General features: G+C 40.2%; 1 protein-coding gene across 3 annotated transcripts in view; it reads right to left on the reverse strand.

Annotated features, from left to right (window-relative positions):
• The window catches only part of DCC (DCC netrin 1 receptor), a 1,086,838-nt gene that overhangs the window by 1,015,504 nt on the left and 51,055 nt on the right, over positions 1-20,279 (reverse strand). The window lies entirely within an intron of this gene.

The raw sequence follows: 20,279 nt of genomic DNA on the forward strand, positions 1-20,279 counted from the left end.
AATTATTTCTACATTTTTTAGAGAAAATATATTAGGATGTTGTTACCCATAATGATGTCAGGTTTCTTCTCAAATTAGCCAATATATCGCTTAGCAGGACTTCAAGGAAATGAAATGAAATATTCGTTTGTATTTATCTCTGTGTATTCATTCATATTTTTATTCCTTACTTTCTTTTAATCTTTTAATCTTTTAATCTTACAAAGAAAAAATGTACTTTGAAATAACAAATATACATGTGTTTATAAAGACTTTCCCATTTTTTTTTTTCTGTTTTCCCATGTTTTCTGTAATGAAAGACTAACGGTGATCACACAGGTTTGTCAAAAATTTGATGGGGAGAAGATATTTCAGAATGTGTGAAACACTTGGCCCTATCATGAATGGTGGTGGGGTCTCATGGGAGCTACCACTGAGGTCTTGGGCATTTAGGGTTAACACAAGGGCTTGGTACGTAGTAGAGGGCCCATCACGGGGGAGGGCTAAAGAAAGAGGCCGCACAAGGGTGAATGAGTACTTTTATCAATCTGTTGATCTCCTTCTCCTGTGTTTGGCAATCACATGAGACGGTCAATCTGGGGGATTAATCAAGAATGTGTCTCATGCCAGAACCACTTGGTAACTCTTCAAAGCAAATTCGATAAAGCCCCAAGCACCAAGACCAGCTGATTTCTCTTCCTCTGTCATGGTGGGCTCCACGGAAGTACAGCAGGTGTAATGCTGTGTGCCAAAAGGACACCAGACCTCAAGAGAAAGGCCAGGGGTTGGGGCAGGGATTCAAACAAAAGGACTTTTGGCACCTGGACTCTGGAAACCTCCACTGTGCTCCCATTTAGGGGATAGCCATGCCTCATAGTTAGCTATGCAAGCTGTCATTGGGAATGTAACCTGACCTACGGTCCCTCATCCGTAATGGCAATAAAGGCAGCCATCCACTCATTTCCCATTTTGATTCTGTTTCTGGGCATTTCGTGTAACTGGCTCCATGGCTCCTTAAAGGAATGTCTGCTTTCCCCCCTTCTCTCTTTTGCAGGCTCTCTGCTTCAGCATTTAAATTGAAAAGCCATGGTGGCTCACAAGAACATGAAGTTTACGATACAGAAATAGCACAGTTTTCAATAACTATTCTGTTTCTTCCCTCATTTCACATCATAGCACTAATATAAGAGGTGTCCACTGCACTGTGGAGTCCCTGCTCAATACAATGAAAATGTAACTTGGTAAGTAGAGCAACACCAAGGCTCTGAATTCACTGACTTTCCGGGCTTACAAATCGGTAGCACTGAACAGAAATTGATCTGAATCAGAGTCTTGAATTTCTGACTTATTTAAAATACCCCCACCATATTGACTCTGCCCATACCAGATTCCAGCTCTCTCCCTCCTCATCTCAATCCTCTTCAAACCCAATTTTTAATCCATTTTGTCTTGGCACTCTGAGCCCTATCTTTAATCCTTGATTTGCAGGTATAACCAAACCAAGTTGAAACCTCTATGCCCAGAATATTAGTCCTGGGGATGGGGGAAATTGCAAATATTGAGTACTTACTAAGAACTCGATGGTTTTCATGTTACCTTTAATCCTTACAATAACCTTACTAATTAGCCTTTAAAAAAAAGATTTTATTTATTTATTCATGAGAGACACTGAGAAATTAGCCTTTATCACTCCCACTTTCCAAGTGAAAAAATGGAGATGCAGAATGGTAAGCTTGTCAAAGGTTATATAAATAGGAAATGGCTAGAATGGGATTCAAACTTCAAAGTTCATGGCCTTTTCCATTAAGCCACACTGACTTCTCCTTAAATGTTGTCATTTTAGGCCTTTTCTCCTTCCCCAAAATGCTCTCACTTCTTCCCTAAATAAAATTCTTCACGTCTCTCCGAATGTGCTCTGACCTCTTCAGCTCAAATTAATCTTTATTCCTCCCGAATTCCTACTGAATTACTATCTGACCCAATCATTTCTCATGTCATATTTCCGGCCTTGTCTGGGTCATTGATTTTCATGTGTTCATTTCATCTGATGATATAAATGAGAGATTCAAACTTTAGCATCCTTAAGATTCCCGCAGGGAAGAGGTCTAAACTCTCATCCTAAGGTACACAGTCGGACCCGGGGCTGGGTATTTTTAACAAGGACCTTGGGGGTTCTGATGCAGGCGGATGGTGGACCATCCTTCAAGAAATGCTCATCTTAACCCTAGACCTTTAAAGAAGAAACATAATGATGTGGCCTGCCTGGCAATGTTCCCTAAGCCTTCCCCCCACACCCGCCACAGCACGGCAAGCGCAGTCTGGGCATCCTGGACAGTAACATCATGGGGCTAAGCTTATCTCCTCAACTGTGTCAGTTCTGGGCCTTGCTCTGCACTCTGCTCCTCCTGACTTCCACCTCTAGACCACATTCTTCAATCCCTGTGACATCTTCTTCTTGGTGCTTTGACCCAACATTCTGTCCTCACCAATCTTGACCCAAACCTGGGCCTGCCTCCCATTTCAGGCACCTTTGGTCCACTTGGAGATAAATGCTCTCCCAGAGAGCAGTCCGTAGGCTTCCTCTTGTTCTCCTCAGCCCGACAAACCTGTTGCCCCTAGTTGGGTCCCGAGAGAGGTGCCACTCAGCTTGCTCCAGCCTCAGAGACATGACTGATACTAGTGTAATTATCTCTGCCGTGCTTGCTGCAGACATTCCAACATTTAGTGTTTTATTAATTTATTGTTGAGGTCCAGGCACTTTCACTAGGGAAAGATGGAGAAGAACTACATTCTCAGGGGACACCAGCGGAACTGTTTTTGTGTTTATTAGGGAACTAATGGCAGGTGAATATAGGCTCTTTCTCTCCTTCCTTAACTTTGCAGTAACGTGACTGCTATGTTGCACAGTATTTAATGAATAAAGTGAAGGGAACAAACTTGGGCCAGTGTGTTCAGCCCCTGACACTATTTTTGTTTCTAAAGACCTTCTAGGTCCCAAACTAAAAACAGTGTCTGACCTTTGTCTTTGTTCATGTGTCCTCAGTCCTTGATCAGTTGTCTAAGTCCTGTGAAACCTAGAAAGGAAGAATGCAGGCTAGAAGATGCAGACGTGGATGCGTGTTCTCCAGAAAGGGCTTCACTTTCCAAGGAACTGTGTCCCCACTACCAGTTCAGTTCTGCTTCCCCAGGGGGCAGGACCAGCCTCCCAGTCACCAGCCTCAGTATTCCTCATGTCCTCCCCCATCTCTCCCTTTGTGCTTCCTCCAGGGTGTGTACCTCCCAGTCTGTCCAACTCCCTCCCCTCTAGATGGCAAACTCCTTGAGGACCAAGCCCCTGCCACCCTGGTCTGGGCACAGCATGTAAAGCTGGCACAGCATCTTGCTTGTGGTATGTTCTCCATAATTGTGTGTCAAATGGAGATTAGCATTGGCTTTTTGTACTTTGCTTATCATTGCTCCCTTGGAGCTCAGAATACATCACAGGAGATGGATGCTTTCCAGAGATTCTCACCACTTCTGAAATCAGAGGCGCCGTGCCACACTGAAATCCAACTTCCTCAAGCCATCACATATTCTAATTGGTAACAGCCAGGCACCTTATGCTTTTTATGCCAGATGGGATGATATTTGACAAAATATACGAAAAGGTTATGAAGGGTCCAGATGGCTTGTAACAGGGCTGTAAACAACCTGACATGTCCACAAAGGTATAAAAATATGTCTTTTTTTTTTTTAAACCCATACAATGATGATGGAAAAATCTCAGAAATTCTGGCAATGTCAGACAAAGCATTCGGGGAAGCCCTTGTCAGTCTTTTAGCATATGTAGTATGTAGACTCACAGATTTTATTTCTCTCCCCACACTTCTGAAATTGCATTTGTAATTCACTGCTAGAACTAACGAAAAGACGAATTTCTTGGTGTATAATCCTCGGCAATCAGAAACATGCCAACTAGTTTTCCCTGTCTCTTGCAGTCCAAGATTGTGTTAGAGAGAAGCATAAACCAATTAAATGTCAGGAGCAATTAACTTCTGCATTTTTCACGCAACAGAGAATGAGAAAATTTTATAGTGCTCCTATAATTAAAGTTAATAAAAATGAATACAGAATTCCCCAAAGGCCTATAAGTCATGCAGGTCCCTATAACCACAACATACAAATATTCTGTACCTTTCAGGGCTCTCCTGGTTTCACTGAAAATATCATGGAGAATGGGTCTCTTGTTTTTTTTTTTTTTTTTTTTTCAGCTACATATGCAGTTAACCCCCCCGCCTTCTTCTGCAAAAGATAATGAGAGGGGAATCCTTCTGGACTCATAAGCGGGGTGGGCAGCACTGGCCCACCTGCTCTGGCCATTCCAGAGAGAAGGCTGTGCCCACTGATAGCGAGGCAATGGGATGGGGAGTAAAAAGGATGAAGAGCCGGGGATCTCCGGATGGCCCAGCGGGTTAGCGCCTGCCTTGGGCCTAGGGCGTGACCCCAGGGTCCTGGGATCGGGTCCCAGGTCGGGCACCCTGCATGGAGCTGCTTCGCCCTCTGCCTGGGTCTCTCATGAATAAATAAATAAAATCTTAAAAAAATAAAAATAAAGGATGAAGAGCCAATGAAAGCTTTGAGTCAAGCAAAGAAGTCATATTAAAGTTTCACTCCAAATCCTTTTCAAGGTGGAGGTAAGGATTTATAATCAAGGAAAGACTGTATTGTCAATGTCTTCAAGAATCTAAAAGACAAAAGGTGTGTGAGACACAAATGGCTATTTTTAAGCACAAAGATGCACGTGCGTGTAATGAAAAATTATTCTATTTGAGGGGCATCTTCCTACCAAACAGTATGTGTGTCCGTACATAAACATCCTGTGCTTTGTACATAATTATAAAGGTAAAAGAATAGTGTTCTAAAGAGAAAAAGTACTGAGACTCACAACACTTCCCTCAGATTCCCACCAAAACCAGATACAACAAATGCTCAAGTCCAGAAGCGTGACCGTAGCCTACACTACCATGTTATAAGGGAGTATGCCTATTTCCTTCCCTTTGAGGCAGATTAAGTAAACCTTCAAAGAGAGCTAAATGGACTAGGTTTTGTTAGACTAATAAAAATATGTTTGTTAAATAAAAAATAACCAAAGCTATCAGAACAGAGGATTAATAGAGTTACAAATAATTACCCACATGCTATCCAAGAAATAACTTCTATTACCATCTGATGAAAATAACCCCCTCTATACATATTTATAATCAGAAAGGATAATAAATAGGTGATAAATACAAAGAAAGAAAGAAAAGACCAAAGTAATTTTGCAAACTATAATCCTATCGTACATGCTGTTTATATTAAGTAATGCCTTAATCATTTAGACATGGCTATAGAAAACGTTAAAATCTAGTTTACACTAAAACAAATACTGGCTCTTTTCTTTTTCTTTCTAGTATAACCTCTTAAAAGTTCTGAGGTTGAGGTTTCCATATTTCTTTTAGTAAGATATTCAATAAACATTTTTTGGTTCTCTGCCCAGCTTCTTCACTAATCATCTGGGTAATGTGAATGTACCATTTTGAAGCAGACACAAAGGCAAATATCGTTCCAGATAAAAATATAAGCCTCTGAACAAACTCAACTTTTCTACTAAGATCTACTGAGGGTAACAGTAGTGATAAAGGTCAAATAATACAATCTAGGTAAAGTCAGTCTATCATAGGACTTATTCAAAAGTAAGTTTAATTGTACATAAATGCATTGGAACAATCCTATTCTATTGTGAAACCTGGATGCATCATTTCTTCTAAAACTATCTGTGAGAAGTTGTACTCCTGGACACATTGTTCCACAGGGGAAAAAAAAAGGACAGGAAGTTATCATCTGCTAAATGCAAAAGAAGAAAAAATTCTGCTGAAGAAAAACATGGCAAAGGTTATGGAGAATGACTTCAGTCAACACAGTCTGTGAAAGGAGTATGAATCGTTGGGGAGTGAGGCAGAAAGCGGGAGATGCCATCAGAATGGGAAAGCTAGAAAATGTCACTTTAGAACCATGTAGTACTTAGGGATGAAAAGCTTGAGGCACAGTGCTCAATTCTGTTCGAATACATAAAAATGAGAAAATGATTTGTTTGTTAATCCTTACAGCAGATGTTGGTTCTGAAATAAAATTAGCTTTTGGAAATTATCTTTAAAAATTGGCTTTTCAGGGCACCTGGGTGGCTCGGTCAGGTAAGTGTCTGTCTTCAGCTCAGGTTGTGATCCCAGGGTCCTGGGATCAAGGTCACATCTGACTCCCTGCTCAGCAGAGTCTACTTCTCCCTCTTCCTTGGGCCCTCCCTCCCCGCTGCTTGTGCTCACTTTCTCTCTCTCTCTCTCTCTCATATAAATAAAATATTTTTTAAAAATTGGCTCTTCCACAAAGTTCAGTTGTGTATTTGTTAATACCTGTCTGTATAAGTACATATTTATAGGGATGCCTGGGTGGCTCAGTGGTTGAGAGTCCGTCTCTGGCCCAGGTCATGATCCCGGGGTCCTGGGATCGAGTCCCGCATCGGGCTCCCTGCATGCAGCCTGCTTCTCCCTCTGCCTGTGTCTCTGCCCCTCTCTGTGTGTCGCTCATGAATAAATAAATAAAATATTTTAAAAAGTACCTATTTATATGTGTATATGACAGACAGGTAGTGAATAACTGTCACATAAATTAGTCTATAAATAGACCTACCTATACAAACACACAATCATAGACACATTTAACATGTATATACTCATTTAGGTACATATGAGCATAATTATATACACTTAAACTTATTTAGGCATATATAAGTGCCATTATGCAGTAGAGTCTAAGTGCTATTATAGTGCAAGAGCTTGAGGTGCACAAAAGAGGGAGTATTTCAAAGAGGGAGTATTTCAGGTGGATCTTGAAGTATAAGTAAGACTTTAACAGATGAAGAGGAAGCAGGAGGTAATTCCAAACTACGGGACACCTTGAGCAAAATCTGAATACGTATCAAAATCCAGTATGGCTCCAGACTTAGTGCTCAAGTTTTCCTGGTTTATCAATGAGCCGGACAGATTAGCCTAATGTTCTAAGTATTTTTCCTATTAATCTATTCAGTTTCATAGAACTCCCATCAGGATGGTGAGCTATTACTCTCGTTTGACATGAAGACACAGGAGCCCAGAAAGTTGCCTGCGATCATCTAGCACATACAAGAAGCCAAATTCAAAGCCAGACAGCATTGGGGAGACCTTCTGAGGAGTGCCATGTCCTTTCGCTATTTTGATGGAGAGAGATGACAAAACCGAATGAGAGTAGAAGGCATCCTGAAGAGGGTCATGGGAATTCCCTAAAAAGGAAACCTTGAATGAAATCCTTGAACACTGCCAACAAACCATAATAAATCTTCAAAGTCTTATAAGGGAAATTTAATGCTTAGAATATAGAGAAAATGATAAGTCAAATAAGGGGCAGGGGAAGGTCGATAGGGAGCGTCATATATAAATTCCAAAGTAAAATGGCTTCTCTAGAACTTACCCTTCTAGAAAATAGCCTAGAACCAGAAGTAACGCAACTTAAATAGTTACAGGTGCTTTACTGTGGATTAAGACTGTGTCTTTTTCTGAATGCTGTCTATACCAAAATTTAACTGCATTCTCTATCCAAATGAACATTTACTCTAGCATCCAATGGTAAATATTGACTTTCACTGTATTCAGTTTTGATCCTACTCATATGCTATGTTACCACAGAATAACGTTCCACTGTACGTATGTACATTTTGATTGCCTCAACCAACTCTCTAGTGTTGTGGGTTTCTTAAGTCCAAAATGAACGAATATAAAGTCTTAACAGAAGTGCAAGCTTTTGACTTGGATGGAGCTGGGTTTCCTCAAACATGTACACTCTTCTTTGTGAGACTTCGGTCAAGGTACTTTAATCCTTACTGGGCCTGTTTTCTTAGCCACACAATGGGAATGATAGCAACTACCCTTCATGTTAGCAATGTGGGGGGGGGGGGAAGGACTCAAATTTATAATACATTTTTTTTTTCAAATCAACTTTATTTTTTAAGAGAAGCTTTAGGGTCACAGAAAAATTGAGTGAAGCCTACAGAGATTTCCCATATACCTCCCATCCCTGTTAATGCATTGTCTCCCCCAGTATCAAGATCCCCCACCAGAGTGGTACATTTGTTACAACTGATGAACTTTATAACACAGCATTGCACCCAAAGTCCATAGTTTACCTTATGGTTCGTTCCTAGTGTTATGGATTGGATGAGTTTGAAGGAATTTATAATGATATGTATCTACTATTAGAGTATCATATAGAAGAGCTTCATGATCCTAAAAATCGTCTGTGTTCCCTCTCCCCAACCCCTACCCCCTGACAACCCCTGATCTTTCTACAGTCTCCATTTTGTTTCGCCATTTCCAGAATTTCACACACTTGGCAACAGACAGTGTATGACCTTTCAGATGGGCTTCTTTCACTTAATAATATGCATGTGAGTTTCCTCATGTCTTTTCATGGTTGATAGCTCGTTGCTTTTGGTGCTGAATAATATCCTGTTGTCTGGAGGAGCCAGTTTATTTACCCACTCAACTGCTAAATGTCACCTTGGTCTTCCAGAGTTTGGCAATTAATACATTTTTTGAGGAGGGGGGAAAGATTTTGAAAGGAGTTTTCAGGGACTCCAGCATCCTCATGACTGTGCAGGGCAATGATGTAGCATCACCAAGCCGAGCCTTCTGACTAACTGGGATCTCTTGATAATGCTTCCATAATCTGCTGAACTATCTCCAGCCACCTAATACTAAGAGGGTCATCATAGGGTACCCATTAAACCGTAATAGTATCTAGGGATTTAGTTTCTACTCTCAAGCCACAGAATCACCACAGCCTCCTTCATGGAATTTCCCTACCTTTCATTTTCTTCAACTATAAAATAAGGAGAATGATGCCTGCCAATCAACCCTCAAAACGTTTTCCCAATGATCAGTAATAATATTAATAATTACTGACATTTGAATTGTTTGTCAGCCTTTATGTATACATTATAGCATTGTACTTTCATATTACCACTGTGAAAAAAGCTTTCTATATAGTTACCATTAGTCAAAAAACTGAAAAATGTCTCTTGAATTAGATTCTTCTTAGTTTCTACATCTCACTGTTCAATCTCTAATGGATTTCTAAAGGTCACCCAGCAGGCAAGAAGCATCACTGGGACATGGACCCAGGCCACTGGCTCTAAATCCAATGTGCTTTCAACCATGGCGGGTGGCCTTTCAAAGGGGAATAATAAATGTGGAAGTATTAGATTGAAGTACACGAAATTCCAGTTTTGCAAGAAAAAACAGTTGAATATCAGCTATCAGCAATTTCATATGGCTCAACTTAATACTTCACCAACGTGTAAAGGTTTATACATATTCAAGCTATTGTGACAAATTGCGGCTGATTAGCAACATCTCCAGACGACTCTTACAATGGAATCAATTGCCTTTGAATAGCATCTCCACGTACAATTACGTGCACCATATTGTTACTTGCCAACATGTGCATTTGCTCTTATGTAGTTATATTCTATATCCGAGGCAGGTGCAATGCAAATAAAATACCCAATACCTTCCAACAGCCCGGGAAATGTGCAAACTGCTGTTGTAAGCAGACAGCTTTTTTCTGGCACTCTTTCCCGCAATGATGAACCAAAACATTCCTCTCTGTAACAAGAAGTACTTTGTGCCAAAGACACAGAGTTGTCTTCCGAGACTTATCTCAAAACATTCATTTGACCTTAATAAACAAAGGCGGGCTGCCTTTAGATCTATCTTATAAGGATGACAAGAGCCTTATATTTCAACCTACTAAGACCAAATACCAGTCCCCACACTCTCCAAGATAATTTTCTCTACCCTTTAAAGAAAAGTTGTAAGCTTCAAATAAAAAGATTCTTTAAAATCCATTACAAAATGCACAATTATTTGGGAAATGCGGGGAAATACAATACTTGTTAAAATGATCAGTTAGGCTGAGGAATGCTTAGAGTATGAAATTAAACTTTTGTTAGGACCATATGACCGTAAATCTAGGATTCTCTGGAAGCTCTAGATGCCTGATGCTTCAGAGGAAATATTAAATAACAAACTACACATCCAAACAACATCGATGTGCAGTCAACTTTTTCGTCTGAACTGAGTATCTGAGAACCTGGGGTGTAATTATATACAAATTAATTTGTAAGCCCCAGTTGTTTTATGGTCCACATCAGAAATTCTCATTGCCAATAGGGGCTCATAAAAACATATCTCATAGTCCTAAGATGAAATTCAAAATGTATAATTTCAGTTTATAATTCTTCATGCATTCTGAATTCTGTACTTGTTATTGTAGAGGCTCCCTATGAAAATTCAATGAAAAATTTCTCTTTTAAAGACTTTCCCCCAGGAAAAAATAAAAAAGAGAATTAAAATATATTCTAACAACTTTTCCGTATAAACAACCAACATTGAATCTAATCTTATTTCAGATGTAAAAAAACCCAAAACAACAAAAAAACTAATCTCTGAATTTTTGACCCCTAGACCATCTAAACTGTTTGCATATTTGTATATTACTTAGAACATCATATATAGTATGTGGTTATGTAATTTATAATAAATACTAGGTAGTTTATGTACTTCTCACAAGTTTATTTGATGAAGAATATATTTTACTAAGACAGGAAATTTATTACTATTTATTCCCCCAAAACCAACAAAGATTCACAAGTAGATACACATTTGCCTAAGTGAGTCCTTTATTTTTTATTTTTTTAAATATTTTATTTATTTATGAGAGAGAGAGAGAGAGAGAGAGAGAGAGAGAGGCAGAGACACAGGCAGAGGGAGAAGCAGGCTCCTTGCAGGGAGCCTGACGCGGGACTCGATCCCAGAATCCCAGGATCACGCCCTGAGCAGAAGGCGGATGCTCAACCCCTAAGCCCCCCAGGCGTCCCTAAATGGGTCCTTTAGATATAAAATCCTTTTATCTCATTGCTTTCCCAGGATGGACTCCACTAAGTGTAGGCCATGAGTAAACTTGACTCAAGTTTAGAAAGGAAATCTATAAACAGGACATGATGCTAGGTTAGAAACAAAGAACTTTCTGTTCTAGAAATGTCTTATGTTCTGACTTTGGAGAAAATGTTTAAATGTCCACTTTCAAACATAACCCTTCATTCATTCATCCATTCATTCACTCAACAATGTGCATCTTGAATATACATAGCAGATGGGAAAAGATTGGAAAATGCCAGAAGAAAAGGAGTTTCTGTCCTGAAGAGTCATTCTTTCTCTCAATTTAACTGAAAGAAAACATAAAAAGCTGAAATAATTAAAGAGCACTTTTAAGAAGATCTTACAAATAAGGGCATAAACACTTGTACATATTCAGAAAGTCAACATCAGTGAAATAACTAGAATATGATCAGCTTCTTGGTATACTTTGACCTGGGTCTCGAAGACAAAGTTCTCTTTTTAACTTGGACAACTAATAATATACCTTTTGCTCACTTATCTCTTATCAGATTCATATGCTCCACATCACTCCCTTTCTTTATTTTACTATGTTTCTAACAAAACTATCCCATATTTGGCTCAGGAAAACTCTTCATTTTGAAAGCCAAGATATAGAGCTTCTCTTTACTCTTGTCCTTAAACAATACTCACTGCAAGACAGAATCAAGATGGGTCAGTCTCAATGTTTGGGAATTTAAATGACAGCAATAATGTAGCAAAAATAATTGGTTGCTGCCAATCAATCTCAGGCTGTAAGAGTTGCCATTGTTACCAAATAGTCACAAAGGAAAAAAATATAAAACCCCAAAAACTGAGGAGAGTGATATTTGATCAAGCCTACCCATTCAGTAGGAAAAAAAATCAAGAAAAAAATTGAACATGGACATTTTTTTAAGGACTGAGGTGATCCCCAGTGATTCTAAAAATAAGAAAACCTGGCATAGAATACAACCACACAAGACTCACACTAGGAATTCATTAAATGAAAAATAAATAATCACTAGTTCAGCCTGTTCTAAATCTCAATTAACCCAGATCGGTTCCTAACACCAGGACCCAGTATGATGTTTATAAACATACAAATTGTAGGAAATAGAGAGTAAAAAGTGACAGTACTAGCTAGCACTTTTATCATGTTTAAATATTTATTTCGACCGGAAGGACACCAAGAGCAAAGAGGACCAATCCAGACTGTGTAAGAACTGGTAGCCCATCAGCCATAATCCAAAGTAATAATGCTGTCGCAACTTTAGACAAAAATTCTGACAACTCCAATCTTGACTGCAGGCTGCAAAGCAGAAATCTATCCATTTATTACCAAAAATCCAAGGATAAGAGACAGTCAACTCTTTTTTTCTTTCTTATTTTTGCATTCTGGTGACAGCAACAGAATGACACAGGTCTTCTGTGTATGCTCTAGGAAGGATCCTTTCTTTTACCAATTTCAGCTATGCAGATACCATTTCAACATGTTTTTGCATTACGAAAATGCCTACTCTCCAAGCAGAAAGAGGGATACCATCAAAAACATCACATATCCTCTTATGTTATCTTTCAGGTTGAATGTCAGATGCTTCCCATGTTCTTCATAGCACTAACCCATCCTCTACAACAAAAAAGTACAATATGCTTGACCTATGAAATGACGAGTCGCCTAATGATGTCTGTGCATCTTCAATTTATTAAAATTCTACTTTATGAACATCATCATTGCCCTCCTTAATACATGATAAATTATGTCTCTAGATTGTAGAGGCATAATGAACTGGTATCATATTTTTGCCTAATCAGTCCATGCATCATAGAACTTCTGTCTTCAAGGACCCCACCTTCTACCCGTCAAAGGCAGTGAGAACCTTCTGTCTACCCAAAGGACCTGCCCTGTTGGAAAATACTCTTACTCTTCTGGAAAATAACCATTTGGAGCCCATGAAAAACAGTGTAAATCACAGTGAGGGTCAATGCTTACTAATTGTCCATGACTAAAGCTCCACATAATGTCTACTGACACAGAGAATTCCAAATAATGCCTCATCTCTCAGTGCACACGCAGTAATCAAATATACATTAAAGGAGGCCTGCTTTTAAGAGCACGAGGGTTGGCATCAAGTGCTGCTGAGGAGGCTCTTCCCAAGTGTGAACCATGTTACTGAGAATTAGCAGCAAATGCATTATTTAGCGAGGGGTTATGCTTTGAACATTGGCAAAAACAGAGTCATTGCTCCCTCCCCTACCTCCTTAGCTGGTCTTTCCTGAAGAATGTTCTCTTTCGTTTGCTTCTCATCAGTTTTCCACAGAGTCTAGCAAACAATTGTAAGGGATGGGTGTGTGTGTATGGGGTGGGGGGGGGATAAGGAGAATCAGAGAGAATAAATAGCATTTTTCTATTATACTCTTCCCTCTAGAAAACATGTCCTACATGTTCTCACTAATAGCTCTTTAGGAGAGACATTAAAATACATTCTAACCGTGAATTAGAACACAACTGGGATGATTACCAGCTTTTCTTATTTAATTCTAGACCCTCAAGTCTCATTTCTCAGAATCTAATTTCTGATTCCTAGGCTACTGGTCAACGTCCCTTTTTGTTTACACTATACGCCAAACGTAGGGCAGTGGCCAAAGAGATGGCCAAAAATGGTCAAGTGTGTCTGTTTCCTTAACCGAAACTTTCCATTTGATGCTATGGTCCTGTGTCACTCCCTCTGCGCAGGAAGCACATACATCAGCAGCTTAGCCTATAACTCAGTGACTGAGCGTCTGTGTCTGCTCCAGGCGGACCTGGACACTGACTATACTGTTTTAAGCATAATCCTATAGGATGATAATTAATTAGTGCTTCTTTCAACTACTTTGAAGACAAAGGCACTATGTGAGCGTTCAGGATTAACATCCATTAGTATTCCTCTTCCTACCGGCAACCCAAGTTTTCTGTGCGTCCCCTATTATCACTAAATGCTGTCTTGCAAACTCTTCACAAACATTAATTAATGAATGGTGACTCTAGCCCAAATGTACCCTATATAAAGGAGTACTAAAGAAAGGAGATAGGGACATTAGTCTCATTAGTTACCCATTTTGAAATTTAAAATGTAACAAGAAAAAAAATTCAGCTTATTTTATAACAGAAAGAAAGAAATAAGAAGAACCTTTTAGGAGGAAGATTCAGGACTGGAGCCAACTCTTACAAGAGGAGGTGGAATAATGATCCCAGGAAATTCTCAAGTCACAGTTTGCTGTGTCCTTCTCTGGGGTGCTGAAAGGATAGAGAGACTAGAAAGGAAGACAAGGAGAACAACTACAGGGGGTAAAATCAATTGGTAGAATGGACTGCAGGGACTTGAACACAGGCCACAGAGGCCCATCTCTGCACATCATTGACTTCAACGCATTCTTGCCCCATGGAATGAAATATTCTGATTAGCTGAAACAAAGTCAGATGCACAGCTCCAAATCTGCTTCGAATGTTCAGAGGGTGAGTTATCACCCTTTTCCACCTCCAAGGAACACGCTGCCACACGTACCATTAATATCAGGTAGTTACTTTCAGTCCGGGTGAAAGAAAAGCCCCACAGCTAAAAGGATCTCTAAAGTATAATGCAGCCAGATACTCCCACGGATCCTGAGCTACACATACCACCCTTGACAGGTTGCACGCTTGCTGACTAGAAGACAAATGCAAGCCAACCACAGAGGTCAAATTTCAGGTCCTATTAGGACTATTATGTTAGGATCTCCTTCTTGAAAACATCTTCCCTTCTATAAATGTAACAAAACCGAGGAGCAAAATAACTGGAAAAAGAAACACAATTTTATTCTTTTTACAGAATGAGGCAAAATAATTTATGACAGAAAAGCTATGCCATAAATATCCCCTTTTGGAAACTCTTCAGCATGGGCTACTTTTGTTAAGCCTTCTTAAAATTGAATGTAATGAAGTTTTAATTGAAGAAACCTTGTCTTTTCCTGGTAAATCTCACTCTTGAAAGAATACTCATAATTCACTACTCTAGGACTTAGAGCAGCATTCAAAATTAGATCCTCAAATTATCACTGCTCAGGCTGAATGTACCTGAGAACAAACTTCAAAAGACAAATGCAGAGGAAGGCTCTATTTTCAGTAACTTTTTGTTCTGATGGTAACTGCAGGCTGAGTTAGCAAAGTCAAGAATTCCTAGGAATTTTGGGGTGCCTGGGTGGCTCAGTCAGTGAAGCATCTGACTCTTGATTTCAGCTCAGGTCATGATCTCAGGGCCTTGGGATGGAGCAATGTGGAATGAACAGCTCCACACTCAGTGGGGAGTCTGCTTCGGTGTCTCTCTCTCCCCAGAAAAATAAGTAAATCTTTAAAAATATAATAATTCCTAGAAATTTTAAAGTCACAGCTTGATGTGGACTTTTATTTATTTATTTTTTTAGGGAATTTGAATTGTTTGTCTACATTGCCAGGTACCTTGATGAAGGTCAGCTTTGTTCAGCCATTAAGTGATCATAATGTGAATTTTGCTCTATCTTTATTCTGGGGTTTGTAAGCAAGGGGTCCAAGTCAGGATGCAACCAGCTGGATGCTATAAATGCTCACTTAGTAAAGGTGGGGAAATGGGGACATTTGGTTTGGTCATATTCTGTGCCATGCAAATTCAGGCGGCAGCCAGGACATGGATGTGGTCAGACTCTGGCCTGTGGGAAGATATGTTGATGACATTCTGTGGAACTTATCCAATCTCGATAAATAGCCCTTTCTTCTGAGCTCCAACAGCCACCAGAATCTGCTTTTGAGTCACATGCATTATTCAGTTTGGCCAATACGTTTATGATGCATTATTATTTTTAACTTGCTAGATTCTATTTTTCCCCTAAAATATAACTGGTTTATAAGGCATTTTGTCTAGGAAATGTTAATGTACTTGAGAAGTCGTGCACATTTTCTTGGTGTCTGTCATGTGACTGATTTCAAGATGGCCAGTGTTAGTAAAATACAGTTCTATATTTTGTATTTCTTGCTGTCCTTATGAATTAGAACCAGTACTGGGATGCCTCGGTGGCTCAGTGGTTGAGCATCTGCCTTCGACTCAGGGCGTGATCCCAGAGTCCTGGAATCGAGTCCCACATCGGGCTCCTTGTATGGAGCCTGCTTCTCCCTCTGTCTCTTTCTCTGCCTCTCTCTGTGTCTCTCATGAATAAATAAATAAAATTTAAAAAAAAAGAATTAGAACCAGGACTGATGTTACTTATAATATAGTCAAGTTGAAAACTGTCAAAATGAAAGAAGGCATATTTGACTTTGAAATTCATTTCACACATTTTGGTTGGGCTCTGAACTGCCATGGAGAGGGTATGTCACTTTCAAATCTATTTCCATCACAACATAAAAATATGATCAGAAGAAAGTCCACAGCATGGGATTTGGCACAGTCGTACTTATTTATTATCCATTCATTTGTCCAACAAACATTTACTGTTTTACTGTTTTGGGGCTAGGCATTAATTCACTCATTTATTTAATAAATTAATTCATGCGTTTGTTCCACATATAGTGGGCCAACCAACCTTGAGGAATTTAGAGTCCAATGAACATTAACAAAGATGTAAATAATCATATTATCGTAGAAAAAACCCACTATACTATAACCATATAGAGCGATTCTGACAAGACAGGAAAGTGAGAACAAATATCTCTGTTTCTAGAGGTTTAGGAGAGTTTCTCAGAGGTTTGACATTTGAGGTGGGCCTTGAAGCTGAAGCAGAGATTCAAAAGGCAAGGAGAGCTAGGTGGGACTCTTAAAGAACCTAATGCTTTAGGAATTCTGAGTAGATCAGCAACACTGCATCATGGGGGACGGGGTATGATGAAGCAGGCAAAGGAGTCAGAAAATCATGTTGTGCTTCATGATGGTAGGTCTTCTCTTCCCATTCTTCCAACAGAAAATTATATAAACGTGTAAATAAGGAAAGGCATACTTTACATAGATATGGAGAGAATAAGTAACTATCCAATACCTGTCGTTTATAAAACAGCGTGCAAGCCCAGTGGAAGAACAAAGACTTCTATAGACTCTACCTCTAGTGTTTGTTACTGATGTATTTTGGTGAATAAAAGTTGTTTTGTGGTATTTGTGTGCATAGGTGTGTGTGTACACAGCTTGTCCTTTCTACTAAGTCATTAATTCTTGAAGAGTCTGAATGTAAGACCGTATATTCTTCTTATTTTTATTCTTCCAGCATCAATTGTTGTGTCTTATACGAAGTAGATGCTGAATAATCATGTAGTTAAAGAGGGGATGAGTAAGTCTGTAATCTAATTGAGGAGACATTGTTTATGCATATAGAAACTTAAAAAAATACCCAGGCTGTCACATAGCAGTGCGTATGGGGATGCCAAGTGAATATGGAGGCAGTAAGACCTAAGAGTTCACGATGGGAGGAAACTAAAATACTGAGGACAGAACAATGAACTTCTCCTTGAAGGATGAATCAAGTTGTGAAAGAAGAAAGATCATTTGAAGAGGCTCTAGGATGTCTGGATGAAAATTTCCAAATACCAGGCTCATTTAACATGACTCAAAAACTTTGCCAAGAGAGGCTGCCTGGGTGGCTCAGTGGGTTTAGCGTATGCCTTCGGCTCAGGTCAGGATCCCAGGGTCCTTGGATCCAGTAGGAATCCAGCTCCCCGCTCAGCAGGAAGTCTGTTCCTCCCTCTCTCTCTATCCCACATCCTCTCTCTCTCTCTCTCTCTCTCTCTCATGCTCTCTCAAATAAATAAATAAAATCTTTAAAAAAATACTTTGCTGAGACAATGTGGGTTATGGGGGTCCAGGCTGTGAAATTTACCACCTATCAGACAAGATCAATCAATCAGCTTCGTGCTCCAATTCCTAATTCACGTCCTCACAAAGTCAAACAACAAACAACCCTACAATCAGTGTTATTGCTGAGAAAGAAAATCAGACGAGGGCAGCCCGGGTGGCTCAGCCGTTTAGCGCCACCTTCGGCCCAGGGTGTGATCCTGGAGACCTGGGATCGAGTCCCACGTCGGGCTCCCTGCATGGAGCCTGCTTCTCCCTCTGCCTGTGTCTCTGCCTCTCTCTCTGTGTGTCTCTCATGAATAAATAAATAAAATGTTTAAAAAAAAAAAACAGGAGGAGCTGTTGATGAGGCCTTGCAGCCCATCCCATTACTGAAAAGTGAATAAATCAAACACCCCAGTCAAAATACATGGCACTCCTACCCATTCTTTTCATAAGAAGTTTGTTTTGTTCCATGTTTAGCCTAATCCGATGTATCCTGAGACACTTAGAATTAATAGCCTGTAACTGGAAGCAAATAGAGGTGGGGAGACTTAATGGAAACAAAAATATCATACAAATGTAAAGGTGGAGAGCTAGTCAATACCACTGGCAGGATTTCAGGGCAACGCATCCTGTTATCCTGCCAGCCCTCCTGTGCAAAGGCCTGCTGAATCAGATACGCAGCTATAGCAACCGTGGGCAGCATTAGCAACAGGCAGAGTTAGGTTCCCAAAGAAATTAATATACGTCTGGGTAGAGCCCTCATAGCAGCTCATCATCACATGAAGTAAAAGAGAAAAAAAGAAAAAGCCAACAGACAAAACCTGACGTGCTGCTCTTCACAGGGGAAGGACCCCTGCGCGCCAAAGCCATCAAGGCGCAGGGTAGCAATGAATTTGCACTCCCTCGGCCAGGCTAGTAAAGCTAGTACTGCTTAGTGGCCAGCAAATGTTTGCCAGGTGCTTTCCATGGGCGAGGATCTGGGCTCCAAGGAAGAATTCACCTGCAGATGAATAAATGGGATCTGCCACAGGGGCAGCGTAGGCAGAGGCTATAGGCCAATGATTCCCAAGGTGTCCCATCTAGAAAAACAGCATCAAGGCCCCCCGGGAGTTTAGAGATGCAAATTCCCAGGGCCACAGCCTCAAATCAACTGAATCCTGGTGATTCGGACTGAAGCTGAAGTTTGAGAATCACTGCAATTTAGGGGAAAAAAAAAAAAGAACAGGTCTTTTCAGATCACAGCATCCCTGGTGAGGAGCACCATTCCCTGAGAGGCGGCTGCAATCAGCAAAGTGCTACATCCTTTGCTCTATGGGAAAATGCTTTCCTATACATTGATTTTATTTATTAACTTGTCCAATCTGGCAAACAATTATTGAGTACCCACTACATGCCTGATATTGTTCTGGGCAACAGCTAAGGAAAAATGAACAAAACACAGCTCTCTCTTTGAGGATTACAAAGACTAGTGGGGGAATAGCCTTTTGGCTCTGCATGCCAGGCATTTATTTAATATGTTTTTAGTTACTGTTCATTAAATTGAGAAGACCCATCAGTTACAAAACAACTGCTTGGCTCAACTTATTGATTTTTAAATGAAAATTTACCAGTGTTTGCCCATTCATTACAATATAATGCACTATTCTATTTTATTGAAATTTTCCATAATGAAATCACAAGGCAACTGCTCTGTTGATTAAATATTCATCCCAATGGGAGTTGTAAGAGCTACAGGAATTAATATTGAGCCACAAACTTTTTTCCTACTAAGGGATGAAGAAGTTCAGGCCATCTCGGGACTTTTTCCAGGTGGCGCAGGCCAACTTCCGGGCACTAACGATTGATTATTAATTAACCTGAAGGTTTTCCCTGTAAAAAGGTCACTGAAAGGGTTTCAAGGAGCTAGTAGTGGGCAGACCCTAATGCTGAGGAGCAGCATCCCGCAATCACCTGATTGCCAGGAATATGGGGGGGGGGTCCCCCAATTGTTGATTTTCTCTGCTCTGCGGGAAGCCCTAGCTCCTTCACTGGCCTGGGGCTGTGCCCTTGCTTCGTGCCCTAAGTGTTGGGTGCCTGATAGCCCTATTGTCTTCAGACACAAGTTCCCCTCTCCTAGCCAACCGCAGATTTCAACCTAAACACCAAAACACTCTGTTTTGGTCTGTGGCGTTGGTCCCCTGAAAGCTCAGGTTGGCAACCTCAGTGAGAAAAAATCCACACAAAGGACTGTCGTCGATTTATCTACATTGATAGTTTTGGCTCTCACAGCTGATAGATGTTAGAGGGTGTTGTTTTTCCCTCCCCCGTTTCCCTGTTTATTTTATTTCTGATGACTTAGCCGCAGGCTGTGTGTCTGGGAATTGGAAGGGAGGGTAGTCTCTTTCTCAAAGTGAGTTGCCAATCTGTCAGACATCCCTGCAGCTCTCAAAGATTTTCGTTAACTATTTTGCAGACAAATTTT

This window comes from Canis lupus, chromosome 1 (assembly GCF_048164855.1).
Source record: "Canis lupus baileyi chromosome 1, mCanLup2.hap1, whole genome shotgun sequence".
In the NCBI taxonomy this organism is placed as follows: Eukaryota; Metazoa; Chordata; class Mammalia; order Carnivora; family Canidae; genus Canis; species Canis lupus.